Source organism: Lathyrus oleraceus, chromosome 7 (genome assembly GCF_024323335.1).
Source record: "Lathyrus oleraceus cultivar Zhongwan6 chromosome 7, CAAS_Psat_ZW6_1.0, whole genome shotgun sequence".
Taxonomy (NCBI): Eukaryota; Viridiplantae; Streptophyta; class Magnoliopsida; order Fabales; family Fabaceae; genus Lathyrus; species Lathyrus oleraceus.
The window spans coordinates 333,333,826-333,358,179 of NC_066585.1; the positions used below are offsets into that span (position 1 = coordinate 333,333,826).

The following is a 24,354-nucleotide window of genomic DNA, read 5'->3' on the forward strand; positions in this document are numbered from 1 at the left end:
AAAATGGACAAGCTTAAGACCCGGTTTTGAGGTGACCGGGGTCTCTGCTGGTCATTTTCTTGAGCAATTACTTGGTCGATTATCTCTATAGTGTTGCTTGTGTCGACATCATCTTTGTATTGCATGGTATTCCTCACATCTATCTTTAAATTTTCATCATATACCTTGAGGGTCATAGTTCCTTCCTCAATATTTATCATACATCGTCCTATTTCCAAGAAAGCTCTTCCCAATATGAGAGGGATCTCCTCATCCTCTGGCATTTCCAAAATGACGAAGCCGACTGGAAAGACAAACTTGTCAATTTTTACAAGAACATCTTCCACAATACCATAGGGTCTCCGAACAGAGCGATCCGTAAACTGAAGGGTCATTCGAGTATCTTGAACAAAACTGATGCCTAATTTCTTATAGATAGACAGTGGCATCAAACTTACACTCGCTCCTAAGTCAATCAGAGCCTTCTCGAATTTTCGATCACCAATAGTGCAAGGAATAGTAACCGATCCCATGTCTTTCTTTTTCACTGGTATTTTCATGCCTTGGAGAACGACACTGCATGTTTCAGTCAGGATGATCGGTTCAGTATCAGTGGAACGCTTTTTGGAAATTATGTCTTTCATGAACTTGGCATATATTGGCATTTGTTCCAATGCTTCAGAAAAAGGGATATTGGTTTCGAGTTTCTTGAACATCTCCAGAAATTTCTCGAAATTCTTCTCATGTTGATTTTTCTTCTTCTGTCGTGGAGGGTAAGGAAGTTTGGTTATGGGTTTAGGAACCTTTTCCTTATCCTGGACAGGAGGTGGTATTGCTTCTTCATCTTGGACTTTTGTTTCCTTGATTTCTAAATCCACCTCTATTAATCCATCTTTTTCTATATCATTTACCTCGGTTGACTATCCACTTCGGGTTGTGACAGTGTTAACAGTGTTATGTTCCCGCGGATTTGTCACCGTACCACTAGGTAGGGTTCCAGGGGCTTGAGAGTTTGATGCCAACTGTTGTGCTATCTGTCCCATCTGAACTTCAAGATTTTTGATGGAGGCTGTGGTGTTTTTCTGATTAGTCCTTGTTTCTTCTTGAAACTGTATACTGTGGGCTGCTAACTTTTCAATGGCAATCTCCTATTCAGCCTTTTTAGGTGCCTGTTGTTGTTGTTGTTGTTGCCCTGTACCTTGTTGCGGAACATTCCCTCTATGATCTTTCCAGGAGAAGTTTGGATGATTCTTCCAACCTGGGTTGTAAGTATTAGAGTAGGGATTATTCTGCTTCAAGAATTTGATCTCTTCAATTTGTTGGGGAGTCGCAAAGCAATAGACTATGTGATGAGGTCCATTACAGTTTTCACAAGTACTCGCCTGAGCTGGATGAACCTGTGCTATTTGTTGAGTACCTATATTCATAGCTTTCAACTTTTTGTCTGCTTCAGCAGCAACAGTGTCTTCCAGATGAATTTTATTTGTCTCTAATTTAAGATCAATTACCCCGTCTGGCTGACTGGTACACTTGTCATATAGCTCTAGATGCTCATTAGCAGCTATTGCTTCAATAATCCTCTTGATACCAGTGGCTGTTGAGAAATTTGTTGAGCCACCGGCTGCTGTATCAATCAACTGTTTTGTCTTTATTTTCAGCCCATTAACGAGCATCTGCATTTGTTCTATCTGATCCATATTATGAGTGGGACACGCGACTAAGATCCTTTTGAATCTTTTGTAAGTGTCTCCCAATGATTCACCATCCTTCTGTTTGAAATTCAGAATTTCATACCTTTTTCTCAGGAATACTGATGTTGGAAAATACTCATCTAAGAATGCAGTTTCCATCTCCTCCCAGGAAGTGATACTACCGGCAGGGAGAGAATAGAACCATTCTTCCGCGTCTTTAGCTAAAGTGAATGGGAACATTCTTAATTTTTTTGCTTCATCAGTGTGACCATCAATTTTCAAGGTGGTGCTCATGGTCAGAAATCTCTGCAGGTGTTTGTTGGCATCTTCATTAACCTTTCCGGTGAAAGGTTTTCTTTCCAATTGATTGATCGTGCTAGGATGCAGTTGAAAATTTGTCACATTCACCGGTTGGTTAACAATGGTCAGTCGACCACCCGGTGCGTTTGCACCTCCATAGTCACCTAGGAGTCTTTCCGGAGGTGGAGGAGGGGGAATTGGAGGAACTTCAGCCATTGGTTCCTTGACTTCTGGTTGATCCGAGGTACTTTCTTCTGTAGAATCCACTCTTTGTTCTCTGCGTCTTCTGTGAAGGGTTCTCTCGATCTCTGCGTCAAAAAGAATTTCAATTGAGGGTTTTCCTCGCATACACTAGTTAGTAAAATATAAATGACAGAAAAATAATTTTACTGCAGAGCAACAAAATTTTAATTGAAATAAAATTAAACTCTATATTTTTGGCAGTCCTCGGCAACGGCGCCAAAAACTTGATCGGGAAAATAGCAAGTGTACTATTTTGCCTTTTATAGTAATAATGGGGAAATTCCCCGAATGTCGATCTCAAGGACTGCACGTTAGTATTGAGTGTAAATTATCATTCAATTAAACAAAAAGTATTAATTTGGTTTTTGAGTGTAAAAAGAAAATAATAAAGAAATATGAAAATAAGGGTTTATAGAGAAAATGGAACAATGCCAGGGAAGGTGTATGATTTATCCCTGTAACAACTCTGAGTTACTATTGCATCAATAAATATCAATTACTACCAGTTCTCAAGGGTATTTTCTCCCAAGTCCTTGGTGAGAAAACCTTTAATCAATCTACCCTAATTCCTACGTCCATAGCCAATTAGGGTGAAGTTAAGCTGTATAATATCAAGAATGCTCTAGTTCATACAGGGTATCCCTAGTCCTAGGTGATATCTACTGCAGAGTAACCTAATGAAAACCTTATCACAGGCGGTCCAGCCTAAGTGATAACCATAGATCAATCTCAATTGGTTCGAAAGAGAAAGCAATAAACACATCAAAAGGTTACCGTAAATAAAATATTATGAATGCAAATGTAAACTCAAATTCATTACAATTCTAAATCAGGGACACCCCCTAGCATTGGGGGGTTTAGCTACTCATATTGTTTAAAACCAATTCAAGATAAAAATTACACATTACAAGTAATTAGATGACTTTGATCTTCAATCGCTCCCGCTCATGGATCTCTTCAGCTCTCCAAATGCCTTGATCTCTGTAATACTTGATTGCTTCACAATACTGTGGTTTGCTGTATTCCAAGATGATTTTTCCTTTGGCAGAAGACATCTTTTTATAGTGAAAGTTCCCAGCAGCAGTTGGACAGGTCCAAAGATGTCTCCACAAAGCCCGAAGAATGAAAAGCCCGAGAAAATTGGAAATATTGGGCTTGGGCTGACACGGCCCGTGTCAGCTGACACGGGTGGCCGTGTCAGCCTACTGTTTCTCCTGACACGCCCATGGAAAGCCTAACACGAGAGGGGTTTCTTCCTGACACGGCCCGTGTCAACTAACACGGGTGGCCGTGTCAGGCTACTGTTTTCCTTCTTCTGCTTCCCTTCCCTTGACACGGCCCGTGTCAGGTGACACGGGTGGCCGTGTCAGGCCTCCTATACCGTGGTTTTCTACTATTTTGCGTGCTGGACTCTCGCACTGTCGTGTTCTGAGTTCTCCGGTTCTTCTACCTGGATCTGTCAGACAAAAACACAGTTATCCCATGCATAAAATCAAGATAAACAGAGTAAAACATAACAAATATTAAAAATGCGTGAATAAAATAACGGAAGTAAAACTGCTCAAATTGTACCTTAAATGCTTGCGCAGTGTATCAAATGTCTCTATTTTGCGTCGGATCAGTAATGAAAACTTACTATAAATGGTGATTGATCAGCTGTGTTCCCTAGATAAACGTCCTTCACGGATCCCTTCCTCCAGTCTTATTCCCATATTCACCATTTCAGTGAAGTCCGAGGGAGCACTGGCAATCATCCTCTCATAGTAGAAAGAGCTCAAAGTCTTCAGAAAGATCTTTGTCATCTCCTTCTCTTCATGGGGTGGCACTATCTGAGCTGCCAACTCGCGCCATCTCTGGGCATACTCTTTGAAGGTCTCCTTGTCCTTCTGTGACATTGCCCTCAGCTGGTCCCTATCGGGAGCCATATCCATATTGTATTTGTATTTCTTGACGAAGGCCTCGCCAAGATCATTGAAAGAGTGAATGTTAGAACTCTCTAAACCCATGTACCACCGGAGTGCAGCACCAGATAGACTGTCCTGGAAGTAATGGATAAGCAGTTGATCGTTGTCGGTTTGAGTTGACATCTTGCGAGCATACATCACAAGATGGTTGAGTGGGCATGTGTTTCCCTTGTATTTCTCAAAGTCAGGTACTTTGAATTTAATAGGGATCTTCACGTTGGGCACGAGGCACAACTCAGCAGCACTTTTACCGAAGAGGTCCTTACCCCTCAGAGTCTTCAGTTCCTTGTGCAGCTCAAGGAATTGGTCTCTCATTTCGTCCATCTTCTCATAAACATCTGGGCCCTTAGATGGCTCAGCATGATAGATGGTGTCTTCAACTCTTGGTAAGGTGTGCACAACGGAAGGTGGCACAGAAAGGACCGGGTTAGATGCCGATAGAGAAGTAAGGGTAGGAGCAAAACCCTCAGGCACAAAGTTAGTAGGCATTCCCTAGGGGAACCCGGCTGGCATAGAAGGAGCGAAATGGGCCATTGCAGCAGGAACAGTCAAGGTAGAAACCTCAGAGATGACAGTCCTCTGGGGAGGAGTTGTAGGAGTAGGCGAAGCTTGACTTTGAGTGGCTAGCACTGACTCCATCATGGCAGTCAGCCTAGCAACCTCTTCCTTTAAATCCCGGTTCTCTTGTTCTAGATGCTCCATGATCCTTGGAAGATTGGCCCTTGTGTTATACCGGTGCATCAGCTTGTCTGCAAAATAAATGAAGAGCAAAGAGTTAGACCACTGATCAAGGGCTCAGAACAAAACCTGCTTATGCATATGATGCATGCAATGTTTGTGCATATGATTTGTTTTTATATCAGAGGAACTTTATAGAGATCTATTTATGAATATTTGAAAATATTAATCTTTTAAGTCATATATGGAATACTCATAGCAATAATATTTAGAAAAGTTTTACACCAATGAAGTAGTACAGTTTTGGTAACCAAATACAATATAAGTGAAAAGGAGAATAAACATCCTATGGAGCCCTAGAAGCAATTGTCCAAAGCTCTCGAAACCGGAAGATAAGCTACACGAAGCCTCTTCACCTCTCTCTCATAAGCTGCTTCCATGTCGGCCTTCTCCTTGGCGAGCCGATCATACTTCCTCTTCCAAAACTTGGATGACTGAGGAAGAAGAGAAGTAACCACATCATCGGGCTTATCAATAACCTGATGCTCTAGAAACTCTATCACTGCATCTTTATCTCTAAGCTGCTGAAGAAGTTCTTCTCGCTCATGAACTCATGCACGCGAACGGTCTTCATCTCTCAACTCCTCTACTCCTTGGTTATGGAGGGTTGAAGGGCCAACCATAACCATAGGGGTAGGTCTTGGATAGTCATAGGGCATGCAGTACTCAAGAGCTCTCTTCCTCACCCAAGCGGTGTAGGGTTCCAAAGCAATGCAATTCTTTGGACCAAGCTCCTTCCTTCCCTTTCTATGAACCTTGCGCCAGGCGCGGACCATCCTCTCCTTCAAGTTCCGGGGATCTTTACCCTATTGAAAGAACACACCTTCCAATAGAATGTTGTTAGGGTTGTCCTTTAAGGGGAACCCAAGCTGACGGCGAGCCAAAACAGGGTTGTAGTTAATTCCACCGCATGCACCAAGAAGAGGCACATTGGAGAATTCGCCACAAGAATCAATAATCTGGACACCATCATATACACGGTTATACCAAAAGATATCATCATTAATGAGAGACATAAGTCTCGTAGACCACCATAGACATCCCTTGTTCTCCTTGAAGGCGAGCATCTGAGGCAAGTGCAAAATAAACCACTTGTACAACAGAGCCAAACAACATACAATGGATCCACCACCCTTCACATTCCTCATATGCAAAGAGAAATAAGTTTCACCCAATAGAGTCGGAACAGGATTAAGAGAAGAGAAAATCCTAATAGCGTTCATATCCACAAAGTTGTCGATGTTAGGAAATAACACTAGCCCATAGATGAGAAGTACAAATATGGCTTCAAAGGCGTCCTCACTCATGGCCTTCCCAAACAAAGTAGCTTGGGCAATGAGAAAATCATATGAGAGACCTTGAATTCCACCTTTGGTAGTCATATGAGCAACAATATCAGATACATCTATGTGAAGCATATTAGTAATCTCTTGGGAAGAAGGAACCCTCTCCAAACCACTGAACGACAACTGATCCAAGATAGGTATACCCACAAGATAGGCATACTCCTCAAGTGTAGGCAAAAGCTGGAATTCCGGAAAAGTGAAGCAACGGTACAGAGGATCGTAGAACTGCACTAACACACTCATCAGACCTTCATCCACCTGAGTAGAAAGAATAGACAGAAGCTTCCCATGGCGAGCTTTAAACTCCAAAGGCTCTAATACATAAGATGTTAAACTCCTTAACTCTTTCAAGTCGGGTTGTCTGAAACTGTACTTCTTCGTATTCCTTCTTTGCTTATCCATGTCAGAAAATTTGCAAATAGACCTCTTAAGTTCCTTGAAAATCTTCTTGTTGATGATATGCATGCAAATGAATGCATGAATGCATGGATGCAAAAATCACACTCAAGGATCAAGCAAGTCACACCACACAAAGGTCACGGGATGGCTCAAGTCATCTTCAATATCAATCATCCATTTTGGTGGATTATGGTTTACACCTTATCAACACCCAAGTTCCATTGATATTGAGGATATACGAGAATGGATCAACCGCGAATCAAGGGTTTGTTGTAAGTCACGAGCATGGAGTCTCGGTTAAGAACCACCCAAAGGGAGTGTACTATGGTTAAACCTGACAATCATGTTCTAAAAAGGTTCCCATAGTCATCATCTCATCTTTCGGATATGATCGGATAAAACGACTACTCGTATTCCAAAAATATTCTCAAGAGAGACTCTTATGAGTGTAGTATCGCATAACAATCGTATCAAATCTTACACTTGAACGACCGTCGCACTACGTCCTAAAATAGGCCAAGATGGGCTAGGTAATCTAAGGTCCACGAACACTTTTCAGACAAAAATATAAGTGATCCAGCAATTAAGAGCCCATGGATAACCATGGATACAAAGGGTGCTAATACCTTCCCTTTGTATAATGTACCTCCCGAACCTAAGAATCTAAATTAAGGTCTTTCCTGTTCTTTTCCACCTTTCCTTATTGGATAAAAGAAAAGTCGGTGGCGACTCTTGCTAACCGCGACATTGCGATTAAAACACATAAAGTCAGTTCACCGCATGACAGAACTGGAGACTCTGCTGGGGATACTTTAAAAAGAGAGGTTACCTTAAAAACAAGATCACTTATTCCAAATTGTCTGATTTACTTTTAAGGGATTGCTTGGGTATTTTTGAGTGAAAGATCCTACACCTGGATCTAGTGTACCTTAGGTAAGTAGCAATAGATCATCGCGACTATCCGGCGTATACTGGAATGGTTAAAATGATGGCTACGGTTAATGTGACACTTTGGATGTCCTGATGTTCCTCATGTTTACTTGAGGAAAAATTTGGCATCTGCGTGGTGTCATTAAAGCATTAACCAGACCTTTAGAACCCTAATTGACTCATCCTAGCCATTAGAAAGTAGTGAGATAACTGGCTTCGGTTCCGACTGAGGTTGGTTGATACTCGATACTACACTCTTTGAGATTGGACTTTAGGGAAGCTTTGGTCAACCACTTGGTGTTGCACTGAAGTGGACTTAAAGGAAGGTCGGTGATTTGAGATCCTTCTAGAACCCGGTTACTATTCTAGGACAGGTTGAACCAACCAAACTTCAGTGGGGAGGGTACTTACCTATGGAACTCATGCAAGCCTTAAAACTCAGGAATGATGGTTGTGTGACTTGTTTGTGCTTGTTGTTTGCTTAACATCATAACATCATAACATTATAACATCATAACATCATAATATCATGGCATTATACTAACCGTTTCAAGGACTTTAAACATTGAAAACATTTCATACATTGCATAGCATGACATAACATTGCATAACAGGTATCCCAAAAGACCATATTCTCACGGTCTTCCTCTAAACAGAAAAATGGATCTCGAACAAACTGTCAAAGATCTCCAGACTCAGAATGCTCAATTCAAGGAGATGATGCTAAGCTTATCCAAGGGGCAGGAGGAACTGAAGGCTCTTTTGCTCGAAAAGAAGAAAGACAAGAAAGCTGTGAGTTTCATTAACCCGGGAAGAAGGCGTAAAGGACAGGCCGCGGGAGTCAAGTTTGGGATCCCGAATGGTCCAGAAGAGGAAACGGAGACAAATTCAGAAAATGAGAATGTTGATCCCTTCAACCCTGAGGATGAGGATGAAGATTATGAGAATGAACAGTACTCTCCAAGAGATGGCAAGTACAAGCTGCTGGAAGAACGCAGGCTAGCTATGGAGAGTCAAAAGACGCCCAGTCTGGATTTCGAAAACTCAGGTCTGGTCTCCGACGTGGTCATTCCCCGCAAATTCAAAATCCCCACTTTCACTAAGTACGATGGTGCGTCTTGTCCTCAGATGCATCTGAGAGCTTATGTGAGAAAGATTCAGCCGCATACCACTGACAGGAAGCTATGGATCCATTTCTTCCAAGAGAGCCTGTCTGGCACACAGTTGGAATGGTATTATCAGCTCGAGAGCTCTGACATCCGCACCTGGACTGATTTAGCAACAGCTTTCTATAAACAGTACCAGTATAACTCTGAACTAGCACCTACCCGGCTACAGTTGCAGAATATGACTATGGGATCTAAAGAAAGCTTTAAAGAATATGCTCAAAAGTGGAGAGATTTGGCTGGCAGAGTCAAACCCCCTATGACTGACAGAGAATTGGTGGACATGTTCATGGGCACACTGACCGGCCCATTCTACAGCCATCTACTGGGAAGTTCTTCATCAGGTTTCACTGAACTTATATTAACAGGTGAATGTGTTGAAAGCGGCATCCGAAGTGGAAAGATACAGGCGGCTACCTCTGCCAGCACCAAAAGGTCCTATCAGGGGAGGAATGAATCAAATGCTGTGTACGGTCAAAAGGGTCGTAACAAGAAAAATCGTGACCATACCATTGGAGCGGTTACGATTGCAGCACCGCCATCTCAAAACTTCCAGCCCAAACAAGACAAGCCAAGAAGGCAGTTTACCAGGATCAATATGACCTTGGCACAAGCACTGCAAAGTATGCTAAAGGCAGATCTGATTACCCTCAGAGATCCTCCTATGAAACCCAACACTGCTTCTTCTCGTTATAATCCCAATGCCAGGTGTGCGTATCACTCCGATAGCCCCGGGCATGATACAAACGATTGCTGGTCATTGAAGAATAAGATTCACGATATGATCGAAGCTGGAGAAATTGAATTTGAGCCTCCGGAGACTCCTAATGTCATCACTGCACCTATGCCTAACCATGACAAGACTGTTAACGCCGTGGATAACAATCCTCACATTTCTAATGTAGCTGATTTAACGTCTCCTCTCCTGGCCATCAAGAAGAAGTTGTTGCAAGCTGGTTTATTTCCAGGTTGTGCGGCAAATTGCGATCTCTGCATATCCCGACCCAAGGATTGCTTGAAGTTGAGAACTGGTATTCAACGGCTGATAGATGATCGTACAATTCTCTTTGAAAGGATTCCTAAGGTGGGAAACACTGTTGAAGAAATATCTGTGATTGCAAGATCCAAAGGTCCGGTGAGGATTACTGCTCCCAGAGTACCTGTGAAGATTACTGCTGAGCCCAAGGTCGCTCCCCTGATCATTACTGCACCTGGCCCAGTACCGTATTCCTCAAGCAAAGTCGTTCCGTGGAATTATGGAGGTGATGTTTACATCCATGGCGTAAAACAAGTTGATAATTCTGCTAATCCTAATGACATTGTTGGGACTAGTAAAGTTACCCGAAGCGGAAGGATATTCTCTCCAGAGATCTCACCTCAAGTTCCCGAAAACCGAGGAAAGGAACCAGTCAACCCTTCTCAGTCGGAGGCACCGGTTGAAGTTACTACTGAGGATGTTGCCAAACAGGAAATGGAAGAAGTGTTGAAAATCATCCGCAAGAGTGATTTCGATGTGGTAGAACAGTTGGGGCATACCCCGTCTAAGATCTCGATGTTATCCTTGTTGTTATCTTCTGAATCTCATGCCCATGCCTTGATAAAATTCTTGAAGACTGCTCATGTACCTCAGGAGACCTCCGTCGATCAGTTCGAGAACTATGTTGCTCACCTGACTGTTGACAATGGCCTAGGCTTTTCCAATGCTGACCTGACACCAGCAGGGAAGAATCACAATAAAGCTCTGCATATCTCCATTGAGTGTAAGGGGATCACCTTGTCTCATGTGTTGATCGATAATGGCTCTTCTTTGAATGTGCTGCCGAAAGCCGTGCTCGATAAACTTGACTGCAAGAGCATTGAATTGAAGCCTAGTGACATTGTGGTGCGTGCTTACGATGGTGCGAAAAATGTTGTCCATGGTGAAGTGGTTCTCCCTATCAAGATAGGACCTCAAGTCTTCGACACTACCTTTCATGTAATGAACATTCGTCCTGCCTATTCCTGCTTGCTGGGACGCCCTTGGATTCATGGGTCAGGTGCTGTAGCTTCGTCTCTCCATCAAAAGCTGAGGTATCCCACAGAGGGCAAAATTGTCACCGTGTGTGGAGAAGAAGAGTACATTGTCAGTAGTGTGCATGCCTTCAGATACGTCGAGATGGATGGTGAATTCATTGAGACTCCTTGTCAGTCATTTGAAGTAGTTCCTCCGACCAATCATGTCCTTAAGCCAACTTCCGGTGTGCCCAAGGTTATTCGGACTCCTCCTGCTATGATTTCCCTGAAGGACGCTCAAGCTGTGGTTGAAGATGGTGGCTGTACTGGCTGGGGTCAACTGATCGACATACCCTACAAGTCTGATAAATTTGGTCTGGGATTTAACTCTGAAAAGAGGGTCAAAGATCAAATTAATGCTGTAGAAGACGCTGACAGCGATTGCGACTTGGATAGCTGGATTTTCCCAACAATTGGCGACGGACTCAATAATTGGAAGGCTGAAGACACTATCCCGATTTCCTTTAGTCAGGAGTAATTGTTATTGTCTATTTTGGTGTTGCAAATTTTTGTTTTTTACAATTGAACTTCTCTAAGCGTTGTGTCTATGCTCGGGGCACAATAGCTAATTTGTTAAGGGTTTTGTCATTTTCATAAGCATATTCATATTCAATAAATCAATGGACTTTTTGCATTCAAATATTGCGCTCTTTGTCTTTTCTGTCATCTTCCAAACAAGCTATGTTTTCTTACACACACTCACGTAACGAATTGCAGATCCATACCCACTCTGGATCCTGTTGATAATAGTTCTACTACTGTTCATTATGACTTTGAAAATCCGATCTACCAAGCCGAGGATGGAAGTGTGGAAGATTGTGAAGTACCTGGAGAACTCGCCAGATTGTTACTGCAGGAAGAAAAGACTATACAACCGCATGAGGAGACAATCGAAATTGTAAATCTAGGTACTGAAGTAGACAGAAAAGAAGTCAAAATAGGAGCAGGCTTGGAAAACAGTGTCAAAGAAAGATTGATTCAGATGTTACATGACTATGTAGAGATTTTCGCTTGGTCTTATGAAGACATGCCCGGATTGGATACTGACATAGTAGTGCATCGTCTGCCAATGAAGGAAGATTGCCATCCCGTCAAGCAAAAGGTTCGGCGCATGCGTCCTGAAATGTCTGAGAAAATCAAAGCCGAGGTTATGAAACAATTTAATGCGGGTTTTCTGGCCGTTACTTCTTATCCGCAATGGGTTGCTAATGTGGTACCAGTGCCAAAGAAGGATGGTAAGGTGCGAATGTGTGTAGACTACAGAGATTTGAATAAAGCGAGTCCCAAAGACGACTTTCCACTTCCGCACATTGATGTTCTGGTAGATAACACCGCTCAACACAAGGTATTCTCATTCATGGATGGATTCTCAGGTTATAACCAGATTAAGATGGCGCCTGAGGACATGGAGAAAACTACGTTTGTAACTGATCGCTCGACTGGGTGAGTCGAGAATGGGATACAAACTGCAAGTGCACAGTTCTATCGCGTAGTTTTAAAAGATATCGATCCCACAGGGACTTATGAATCGATATACCGTTATCTAAGGTTACTACGTAAATCTAAGGTGAAAATGTTTGATTGTTTGGGGAAAAACTAAGAGCTAAACTAATATCTAGATTAAATATCAATAAAACGGATATCGGTATGTAGTTCGTCAAAACTAGGGAATCAAGTCTTTGTCGGTTTCTTGGTTTTAAAATGAATCGTTTCGGTTAACTTCATTGGTTAAAGGTTCTATCTCAAACTCTCGCTCTGTTGAATAAACCATGATTTTATATTAATGTTGTTGTCACTTATAATTAAGTCAAAAACCATATTTTGAAAACAATAAAGTTGCAGAAACTCTTTTTAAGAAAATACTGACCGTTTTAAACACCCTTATCTCAAACTCTCGCTCTGTTGACTTAGGTTATATAATTAAATCCAAATGCTTAACTCTCGTCCTCACATCCAATCTTTAAAAATACTTTTTGGAAAAGGTCAGAATTTAATTAACTCTAAAACTTGCTCTCGCCCTGATCTAGAATTAATGCCTAACTTACACTGTCTAGTTAAAATCTCAAACTCTCGCTCTATTGATTTTAACTTCTTTATGTCTTTTACTTTTGTAAAAAAATCTTGTTATTAAACCTGTAAGTTGAAACCGTAAAAAGATTGATTTTGATTTTAAGTTTAAATAGACCGACTCAGTCTTGATCCCTTATTCTGCTTACTTTACATACCGATACCTAGGCAAATTAGCCAGACATGCTAAATAAATAAGAATTTATATCATGAATAAACAGACTCATTCCAGGCAGGCAATATGAATAAACAATAGAATAAAACATTAAAAATTAAATAACAATTAAAGAACCTGAATGCGTAATACAATGGTCTTGAACACTCCACCACAAGCCGGTAGGATTTGTTCTTGGATTCTTCAATTAGACAGTAAATTAAATCAAGGAAATAAAACTGGAATATAACGTAAGGTTAAATCCGGTATAAAGTTGCACAATAGTTTCCGGTGTAGAAACTATTATGCGAAAAATATCTAAAAGCTAAAACTGGAAAGGTAAATTTGCAAGGGAAAAAGAATGTAAATCTTGCAAAAGAAATAAATAAAATAAAATAATGCTAAGTTGCTGGAAAGGAAGAGAAATAAGCAAAGGCGTGAAAAGAAAATTTGGCAGAGCTTCGGCAAACTGAGCGTGCAAAAACTGAGACTTTTTTAGGTTTGTGAGATGGCTATTTATAATAGCCATGGTAACTGCCTTCCGTTTCCCACGAGTCTTCAGCATGGCTAAATACACGGCGTGGGCATAGGACACGAACTCTCTCAAGGTTCTTCTTCAATTCTTCTGAGAGCGTGACTTGCGCCAAAAAGCTAGTGGAATGGTGTGACGCTCGTCACACCATGTGTGACGCTCGTCACAGGGATGCTTCTAGTGTGACGCTCGTCACAACCCTTGTGACGCCCGTCACAGGCACAACGTGCGCTTTCTTTTGGGCTGGGCTTGGTCTTTGATATTTGTTTCCTTTTTACTCCTTTCTACACCTCCTTTTCTTCCCTTTTTCACTTTTGCTTCAAAATGGATACCTGACATAAATAGAAAAGAAATACTGCATAATATCTGATAAAATGGGATAAATTAAAGTAAATGATAATATAATCTAATTGAATTAAGTCTTCAAATGTGATATAATTTCATGTTATCAAACTCCCCCATACTTAAATCTTTGCTTGTCCTCAAGCAAAATTCAGTATAGAACTTGTTAAAAGTTTTAGCCAGATGAAATTTCAAAGCACACATCAATTCGTACTAGGTTGCAAATGGATTTTTGTTTAGGAGGACTCGAGTTTAATCTTGACATCAACAACTACCGTTACAACTTAGATAACCCTACTTTATGCCAATCAGTTCAAGTACCTTGTGATAGCTATCCTGGTTCCTTTAGTCTTATTTCACCCGCTTTCATTCTAGCGAAATCACATTAAGCCCTTTATCTTTTCGCGCACATAGTGGAGTAACCGGTTAGTGATTATGATCCGCTTTTAGCTAGAAGTTCTGGTACATAAGTCGGATAACTTCATCATTCAGCCCATTGCAAATTGCGGGGGATCGAACCGTAGTCCGCCCTACCAAGTTCAGCACCAGATACCTGCTGAACCAACTCATAATGGATCTTTCGTATTGTGCTTTTGCATGATCTGCAACCTTTAGATTAAATGATCTGGTAAGGATCACCTAATTTACTTAGTGCATTTCTTGATATATTTATATATCTTAGGTTACTTTGGGGATCATTCACTTATATTCATCGGCCCTCCACGTAGTTTGCTATTAAGATGGTGCTGACTTCTGTATAAACTACTTGGGGTTGCCATAGAACTAAAAGTTCAAGGAATCGGTATAATAGGTACTTATCCTGCTTTAACATATTGAGGTTCTCAGAGCGTTGTTATGGTAATGATTTTGTTTTGATTTCACTCAAATTTTATAAAGTAAGCAACCTTTATACTTATTGGGTGTGTAAAAAAATTTTTTGTTATGGCTCAAGAAAATTGAGGGGAATAGATAATAGAAAATTTTTCACACTTAGGAACTTAAAAAAAGGGAAATAACGATGAAAGGGAGAGTACATACTTGAAAAATGAGAATGGAAAGAATATTGTTTCCCCCCCCCATACTTAAACTAAACATTGTCCTCAATGTTTTAAGGGAAAGAAATACAAAATGGAAATGAAAAGAAAAATAACAACTAAGGCTGCCTTCCGCCTCTGGTTCTTGGCCCTGGTGATCTTTGACGTATGTCTAAGTTGTCGAACCTGCTAAACAATTCAGTAAACCGCTGGTCGGTTATGGCATTCCGAGCATCCTGTTGCTGTTGCATTTGACGCATCATCTGCATCATCTCTGCATGCTGTGTCTGCATACCATCGATAGCATCCATAATGTCGTCGTTGGTCGCAGGCCTTCTTCGTCGACGACGTTGGGAGGATGGGCCGGCTGCATTACGGGAAGGGTTGAGCGGGACTGATTGTTGTGTTGGCGGATGGTCACCTTGTTCCATTTCTTCAAACTCATCAGTTTGCTGGTTTGTTTGTGAAGGCTCGGTGGTTTCAGGAGCGCTAAGATCGTAGAGGTGGCGGTCGGGGTTTGTGACATCAGTTAGGGTGGTATTGGGTAGCACAACACTCGGGACTGCTTGGTTGTTCACCATAAGATAATAGCCTCCGCCTACTCTGTTTTTAATCAGGCGGCTAGAACGGCAATAGCTGATATCCATAGACAGGGGAGGTAGGGATTCTAAAGTTTGGAGTCTATCCCCTAGGTTCAGGCCAAGTGCTATGGAGGTTATTAATCCACCAATTATAAAGGGTTGCCGGCCTCTAGCACATAAGGTGCGGATATGATGAAAGAGAAAGGAGGCGGCGTTTACCTGGGCTTGCGGTTCGAAGACGCACTGGAGGAAAAATAACTCCTTTGAGTTGACCTTACTGTTGTTTGGTCTACCAAAAACTGTGTTCTGTAAGATGCGGAGAAAGTAACGGATGGTGGGGTTATGGATGTGGGAGAGAAGGAGTTCTTCCCAGTTGTAGGTCTCTATACCGGAAATTTTCTTAAAAAGGTCAAAAACGCCAACTGTGTTCCAGTTTAGGTCGGGAGGGATTCTGGGGTAGACTTGACCTTCTGTGGTAAATTGTAGCATGGTACTCAATTGGTTTTGGGTTAGAGAGTACTCGGTGTTAAACATGCGGAAGGTTGCGGTACCGGTCAGAAATTCACCCTCACCGGCGGGAGTGGTGTAGTCGTAAGAACTTAGGAATTCTAAGGTTAGGGAAGGGTAGGTGGGTTGGTTATGAGTGCAAAGGAAGGTTAAATCGGCTTTACGGAGCATCCACTCGATACCTTGGAGTAAGCCTAATTGTTGTAAACAAGTTAAATCGGGGTACCTGGTGGAAGCGACGCCTCGCTGTTGGAAGCGCTCGAATTGCTCTTGCTGATAGTTGTCATCTCCAGATCGGAAGATGATATTTCCGAAATTTTGATTTCCCGCCATTGTGATGAATTTTTGAAGGGATGATTTGGAAAGAAAAAGAAATGTATTTGATATGAGAGAATTGTTTGTGGTGAATGAAGGAAGTTTTGGTAGGTATTTATAGGAGAAGGATTGGAAGGTAGAAAGAAAAAGTGGTTGAAGAGTAATTAAGTGTGGTAAATGAAAAATGAATGGGGAAGGTAAAAAATTAAAGTGTAACGTTCGTCTCCAACGGCTCCCTAACGTTCACATGTCTGAGGGGCGTTACGCTCGTCACAAGGCTGTGACGTTCGTAACAGGCGTTTTGCGTGCCGTTCGTCATGGAGTGTGTGACGCTCGTCACACAGTCCTTTTTGGCAAGGCTTCAGTAGCGCTTCACAGAATTACTTTGGTAGCGTATTTTAATGTTTCATTTTGCTTATGATCATTTTTAGTCTGCAGTTTTAATGTATTGTGCACGCTTACTTGCTTTGTATAATAATAATAGGTAACAACAGTAGAGCATAATAGCCATTGCATAATAAAATTAACTAAACAGCTCCAATAAAAATGATCATAATGTATTACAGTGAAAGGAAAATAATGAAATGAAATAGAAATAAACATGAATTCAAATAACATTAATGAAAAATCTAGCCTAAAAATAAATAACTTAGAAAGGAAAATAACTAAATTCCATCTATCTTCGGATCTCTGGCCGGAGGAGCAAAAGAGTTAACATGATGCCGTAACATACGTAACTGACTTGCCGTGCTGCTCATGTATTCTAGGATTTCAAGTCTCAAGCTGTGGAAATCTTCCCTGAGGGCGTCTTGTTCTGACATCAAGGCTTCAATGACGGTTTTAATATCTGTTCCTGGCATATGATGTCGGAGATCAGGCATGGCTGATTCTTCGGTCAGGGCAGGCTGAGGGGGAGGATCAATATCATAGTAGCCGGAAGGTGTCTGAGGGTCAGATTCAGCAAGAGAGATATGGTCAACATAGTGCTCATAGTCATCACAAATCTCATAATCCTGGATGGATTCAGTGGATCCAGCAGGAGTTGGGGTTTCATTCAGGTTATAGAGCCAGTTCCTTTGATTGTGAACACTAGTTCTAGGATCGGGCATGGTGAATAGGCAGAGAACCTGGTTATCAATAATAAGCTCGAACTCATCAGACCCTATGTTTGCTATAAACATAGTGTTGAAGAGGAAAGGTATACTCATAGTAGTAATGCCACAAAAAGGGCTAAGGTCAAGCATAGGCTGACGTAATCCAATAGCATTACCTATCATAGTGATCAAACCGCCTATTCTAATGGGTGCTCGCTCATCCTGGATAAGGTGGTCCAAATTAGCTAACATAAAAGTAGCACCGTTTACTGGACGGTTCTGGGAAGCACAAAATATGATGAAGAGTTCATCACGTGAAACTGAAGTACTATTTGGCTTCTTCCCAAATAAAGTGTGGGTCAGGATCTTATGGAAATAGCGAAAAGCCGGGTTATGTATGTTTCCAGAGAGAAACTCATGTTCCTCGGGCTCATCATTTCCAGTCAGCTTACCCCAAAAGTGTTCAAGCTCTCTATATTCAAAAAGTTCTTCCTGGCTTACAGTGAATGTATCAAAGGAGGTAGGAAAACCCAAAAGGTTGGTGAAGTCTCTAATATTAAATTGGTACTCCATATTGAACATTCTGAACTGGATAAAACCTCTGCTAATTCCTTTTCCATGGCTAGGTAGATAGATTAATGAACTAAGGAATTCTAGTGTGAGTCTCCGGTAGGTGGTGAAATGTCTCAGGATAGGGGAGGTCTCCCATCCTATCTGATTCAGCAAAAACAGGACACTCTGTCTCAGTCCAAGGGCAGTCATAGCCCAATCATCAGCATATAAACTAGGTAGCATCTCTCTAGCGGCTAGTTCTTCAAACTTTCGTTTCTGAGCCATTCCTCTGAACTTGATACCCATACGATCAGAATGTCCCATCTGGTTAGTGTTAGCTAGAGAAAAGAAACATGAGTTTAAGTCAGGATTTGGCCAAATGCCGAAAGAAGAAAAGAATTATTATTATTATATATATATATATATATTTTTTTTTTTTTTGAATAAATCAATAATGAATACTAAATAGAAATTAAAAGAAATAATTAAGAGAAAAATAGGGAATTGATAATAATAATAGAATAATAAAATAACAAATTAATTTGTGGGTTGTCTCCCACTAAGCGCTTTGTTTAAATGTCGCAAGCTCGACAAAAAAAACTGTTAAATATAGTCTATGAGTCCTGGGGGCGTTTCGTCTAAGTGTAGAATCTGCGAATCCTCGTTGGTTTCCGCATAGTGATAATGTTTCAGACGTTGCCCGTTTACGGTGAACGGTTCTGTAGATTGTCCTTTTATTTCTACCGCTCCACTAGGAAAGATTTTAGTGATATGAAAAGGTCCTGACCATCTGGATCGTAGTTTTCCCGGGAATAACTTTAGTCTAGAGTTAAATAAAAGTACTGCGTCGCCTTGCTTGAAGATTTTCCTTGATATACGCTTGTCATGCCATTGTTTTGTTCTTTCTTTATAGATTTTGGCATTTTCATAGGCGTCTCTTCTGAGTTCCTCTAATTCGTTTATGTCAAGGATTCTCTTTTCACCGGCGGCTTTATAATTCAAATTTAAATTTCTAATAGCCCAATAGGCTTTATGTTCTAATTCTACCGGGAGGTGACAGGATTTTCCATAAATGAGCTTAAATGGGGTCGTCCCTATGGGAGTTTTATAAGCAGTTCGGTATGCCCATAAAGCTTCTGGTAATTTCAATGACCAATCTTTCCTTGAAGTGGCGACCGTTTTTTCTAGTATTTGCTTGATTTCTCTATTAGATACTTCCACTTGTCCACTGGTTTGAGGGTGGTAAGGTGTTGCTATCCTATGTCTCACTCCATATTTAAGTAGTAGTTTTTCGAGTACCTTGGATATAAAGTGTGATCCACCATCACTGACTACTATTCTTGGGATGCCAAATCTCGGAAATATTATATTTTTAAAGAGTCTAGTTACTACTCGGGTGTCATTTGTTGGAGAAGCTATAGCTTCGATCCATTTTGATACGTAGTCAACTGCCACGAGTATGTATTTGTTACCGAAAGAGGATGGAAAGGTCCCATGAAGTCTATCCCCCACACGTCAAAAATCTCTACTTCCAAAATACCTTTTTGTGGCATCTCGTCACGTCTAGATATGTTTCCCGTGCGTTGACATCTGTCACACTCCTTAATAGCCGCATGTACGTCCTTCCATATAGTTGGCCAATAAAAGCCAGCTTGTAGGATTTTAGAGCAGGTCTTGGATGTACTTGTGTGTCCGCCATAAGGCGCAGAGTGACAGTGTTGGATTATATTTTCTACCTCTTCTTCGGGTATACATCGACGGAAAATACCATCGGGGCCTCTTTTGAAAAGTAAGGGATCATCCCAGTAATAGTGTTTTATGTCGTGGAAGAATCGTTTCTTCTGTTGGTAAGATAAAGTAGGTGGAACTATTCCGGCAGCTAAATAATTGACTAGATCAGCGTACCATGGTATGACAGATATAGCTAAGGTGGTTTCTACTTGCATGTCGGAGTTGTTCTCTTCCAAAGTAGCTATGAGTTTATCATACGAGAAATCATCATTAATGGATGTTCTTTCTGGTTCAAGGTTCTCAAGTCTAGAGAGATGGTCTGCTACTACGTTTTCAGTTCCTTTCTTGTCCTTGATTTCTAAGTCGAATTCTTGCAGTAACAAGATCCATCTTAGGAGTCTAGGTTTAGCATCCTTTTTTGTTAAAAGGTACCTGATAGCAGCGTGATCAGTGTAAACTATTATTTTGGCTCCTACCAGGTAAGAACGAAATTTATCTAGCGCAAATACCACTGCTAGGAGTTCTTTCTCGGTTGTGGCATAATTCATCTGTGCTTCATCCAGGGTTCTGCTAGCGTAATATATAACGTGAAGCTTTTTATCCTTTCTTTGTCCTAAAACAGCACCTACAGCATAATCACTGGCATCGCACATTATTTCGAATGGTTCATTCCAGTCTGGTGTCTGCATAATGGGTGCGGAGATCAATACTTGTTTAAGAGTTTGAAATGCTTTTAAACAGTTATCGTCGAATATGAATTCAGCATCTTTCATCAACAGTCCGGTTAAGGGTTTAGTTATCTTAGAGAAGTCTTTGATGAATCGTCGGTAAAAACCGGCGTGTCCTAAAAAGCTTCGTACTTCTCTCACAGTTCTTGGGGGTTGAAGATTTTCGATTACCTCTATTTTGGCTTTGTCTACTTCAATTCCTCTGTTCGAGATGATGTGTCCTAAAACAATGCCTTCTTGTACCATAAAGTGGCACTTTTCCCAATTAAGTACTAAGTTTACTTTTACACATCGTTCCAGAACTCTTTCCAGGTTTTCAAGGCATTCTTCGAAACTTTGTCCGTATACAGAAAAGTCATCCATAAATACTTCCATGATGTTTTCGAGAAAGTCGGCGAATATTGCCATCATGCATCTTTGAAAAGTTGCAGGGGCATTACACAGACCAAACGGCATTTGTCTATAAGCGAAGGTACCAAAAGGGCATGTGAATGTTGTCTTTTCTTGGTCATCAGGGTGAATTGGTATTTGAAAGAAGCCTGAATAACCGTCTAAATAACAGAAATGTGAATGTTTAGCTAATCGTTCTAACATCTGGTCAATGAATGGTAAAGGGAAATGATCTTTTCGGGTTGCTTTGTTTAGTTTCCTATAATCAATGCACATTCTCCATCCCGATTCGATTCGTTTAGTTATAGTTTCTCCTTTTTCGTTTTCAATAACGGTTATGCCTCCTTTCTTGGTACAACGTGTACAGGACTAACCCATTTGCTATCAGATATAGGATATATAATACCTGCTTCTAATAACTTGGTTATTTCTTTCTTTACTACCTCACTTAGGATCGGATTCAGTCTTCTCTGGTGTTCCCTAGAGGTTTTACAGTCTTCTTCTAACATGATGCGGTGCATACAAATAGAAGGGCTTATTCCTTTGAGATCGGTGATGTGGTATCCTAGTGCGGTTGGATATTTTCTTAAGATATGTAGGAGTTTTTCTGTTTCGAGTCTTCCTAGATCTGCGTTAACTATCACAGGTCGTTCGAGTTCTAAGTCTAGGAATTCATATCTCAGATTTTTGGGAAGTGTTTTCAAATCAGGGGTTGGTTTGTTAAGACACTGCGTAGGATCCGGTGTTATTGCTAGGCATTGTTTAGATTTGTCCTCTAAAAGATAGTCTGATGATTTGTCTTCTCCTGACTCTGCTTCTTTTATGCATTCATCGATGATATCCATGAAGTAACATGTATCTTCTATTGCAGGTGCTTTCAAGAATTGGGAAAGAATGAATTCAATTTTCTCTTCACCTACTTCGAAGGTGAGTCGTCCTCGTTTTACGTCTATGATTGCACCGACAGTTGCTAAGAATGGTCTTCCTAGTATAATAGGTGTCGTATCATCTTCTCTAATGTCCATAATTGTGAAGTCAGTGGGAATGTAAAACTGACCTATGCGTACGGGAACGTTTTCAAGGATTCCTACAGGATATTTGATGGAACGATCTGCTAATTGCACAGACATTTTGGTCGGTCTTAATTCTCCCATTTCCAGTTTCTTACATATGGATAAAGGCATAACGCTAATTCCGGCTCCTAAATCGCATAAGGCTTTGTCGATGACAAATTTTCCTATGTGACAGGGTATAGAGAAACTACCCGGATCCTTGAGTTTAGGGGGCATGTTTTGGATTATAGCGCTACATTCGGCAGGGAGTGTAACGGTTTCGCTATCCTCAAGTTTCCTCTTATTGGAAAGAATTTCTTTTAAGAATTTAGCATATGAGGGCATCTGCGTGATAGCTTCGGTAAACGAAATTGTAACGTTTAATTGTTTAAGGAGATCAACAAATTTTCTAAATTGGCCTACATCTTTGGTTTTAACAAGCCTTTGAGGGTAAGGTATAGGTGGTTTGTAAGGTGGTGGAGGTACATAAGGTTCCTTCTTTTCTAGGGTTTCCTTATTACTCTCTTCCTTTTCCTTAGGTTCACTTTCCTCAGTAGATTTCTTAGGGTTTTGGTTTTCTATCCTTGGGTCAGACGGTCCTTCCACTTCCGTTCCACTTCTCAATATAATTGCATGAGCTTGGCTTCTCGGATTGGGTTGGGGCTGTCCAGGGAATGTACCAGTTGGTGCAGCAGTAGGTGCTTGTTGTTGAGCTACTTGAGATATTTGCGTCTCCAGCATTTTGTTATGGGTAGCCAGGGCATCTACTTTGCTTGCTAGTTGTTTTAGTTGTTCGCCAGTGTGTATGTTCTGGTTTAAGAAATCTTTATTGGTTTGTTGTTAGGAAGCTATAAAGTTTTCCATCATGATTTCCAAGTTGGATTTTCTAGGGGTATTATTGTTAGGATTCGGTTTCTGATATCCTGGAGATATAGATGGGGCTTGATTTGGAGACTGTCCAGGTGCGTATAAAGCATTATTACTCTTATATGAGAAGTTTGTATGGTTCTTCCAATTTGGGTTATAGGTATTCGAATAGGGGCTTCCTTGAGCATAGTTTACTTGCTCTGCTTGGATTCCAGTCAAGAGTTGACATTCCGCAGGAGTGTGGCCTTGGATTCCACAGACCTCGCAATTCTGAGTTATAGCAACCACGGCGGCTGGAGGTGATACGTTTAAACTTTCAATTTTCTGGACCAAAGCATCCACTTTTGCATTGACGTGATCAAGGTTACTTATCTCGTACATGCCAGTTTTCGGTTGAGGTTTTTCCACATTCGTTCGTTCGGTTCCCCACTGATAGTGGTTTTGGGCCATGCTCTCGATAAGCTGGTAAGCATCAGCGTAAGGTTTGTTCATTAGTGCACCACCTGCAGCGGCGTCTATTGTTAACCTTGTATTGTATAAGAGACCATTATAAAATGTGTGAATTACTAACCAGTCTTCCAAACCATGGTGTGGGCAAAGTCTCATCATGTCTTTGTATCTTTCCCATGCTTCGAAAAGAGACTCGTTGTCTTTCTGTTTAAATCCGTTTATCTGGGCTCTTAACATAGCTGTTTTGCTTGGCGGAAAATATCGGGCAAGAAAAACTTTCTTCAACTCGTTCCATGTGGTGACTGAGTTGGAAGGGAGAGATTGAAGCCATCTTCTAGCGCTATCTCTTAATGAGAAAGGAAAAAGACGAAGTCGAATCGCCTCTGAAGTGACACCATTAGCTTTAACAGTATCAGCGTATTGAACAAATACGGATAAATGAAGGTTTGGATCTTCGGTAAGATTTCCAGAGAATTGGTTCTGTTGCACAGCCTGCAACAACGAAGGTTTAAGTTCAAAGTTGTTTGCTTCGATTGCGGGCGGAGCAATACTTGAATGCGGTTCATCTTGCGATGGAGCGGCGTAATCTCTAAGAGCACGAGCTGGTTCTGCCATCTCGGTTAAAGAAGGAAAATCTTTGAGATCAGGAAGGTCTATAGGAGGGAGATTGTTTTCAGCACGATATTCCCGAATTCGTCGTAAGACTCGGAGATATAGTTCGATATCGTTGATTCGTAAATAGAGCGGTTCGCCTTGAGAGCGAGTGCGTGGCATACAAATCAACGAAAGAAAGAAAATAGAAGAAAAAGAAACCTTAGTCTCTACAGCGTAACGGAAGAGTTACGATATCGATTGAATAAAAGTCCCCGGCAACGGCGCCAAAAACTTGATCGCTCGACTGGGTGAGTCGAGAATGGGATACAAACTGCAAGTGCACAGTTCTATCGCGTAGTTTTAAAAGATATCGATCCCACAGGGACTTATGAATCGATATACCGTTATCTAAGGTTACTACGTAAATCTAAGGTGAAAATGTTTGATTGTTTGGGGAAAAACTAAGAGCTAAACTAATATCTAGATTAAATATCAATAAAACGGATATCGGTATGTAGTTCGTCAAAACTAGGGAATCAAGTCTTTGTCGGTTTCT

General features: G+C 41.1%; 1 pseudogene; it reads left to right on the forward strand.

Moving 5' to 3' along the window:
- The first annotated feature begins 23,334 nt into the window (after positions 1-23,334).
- Positions 23,335-23,434, forward strand: LOC127109151 (uncharacterized; annotated as a pseudogene).
- Positions 23,435-24,354: the final 920 nt, after the last annotated feature.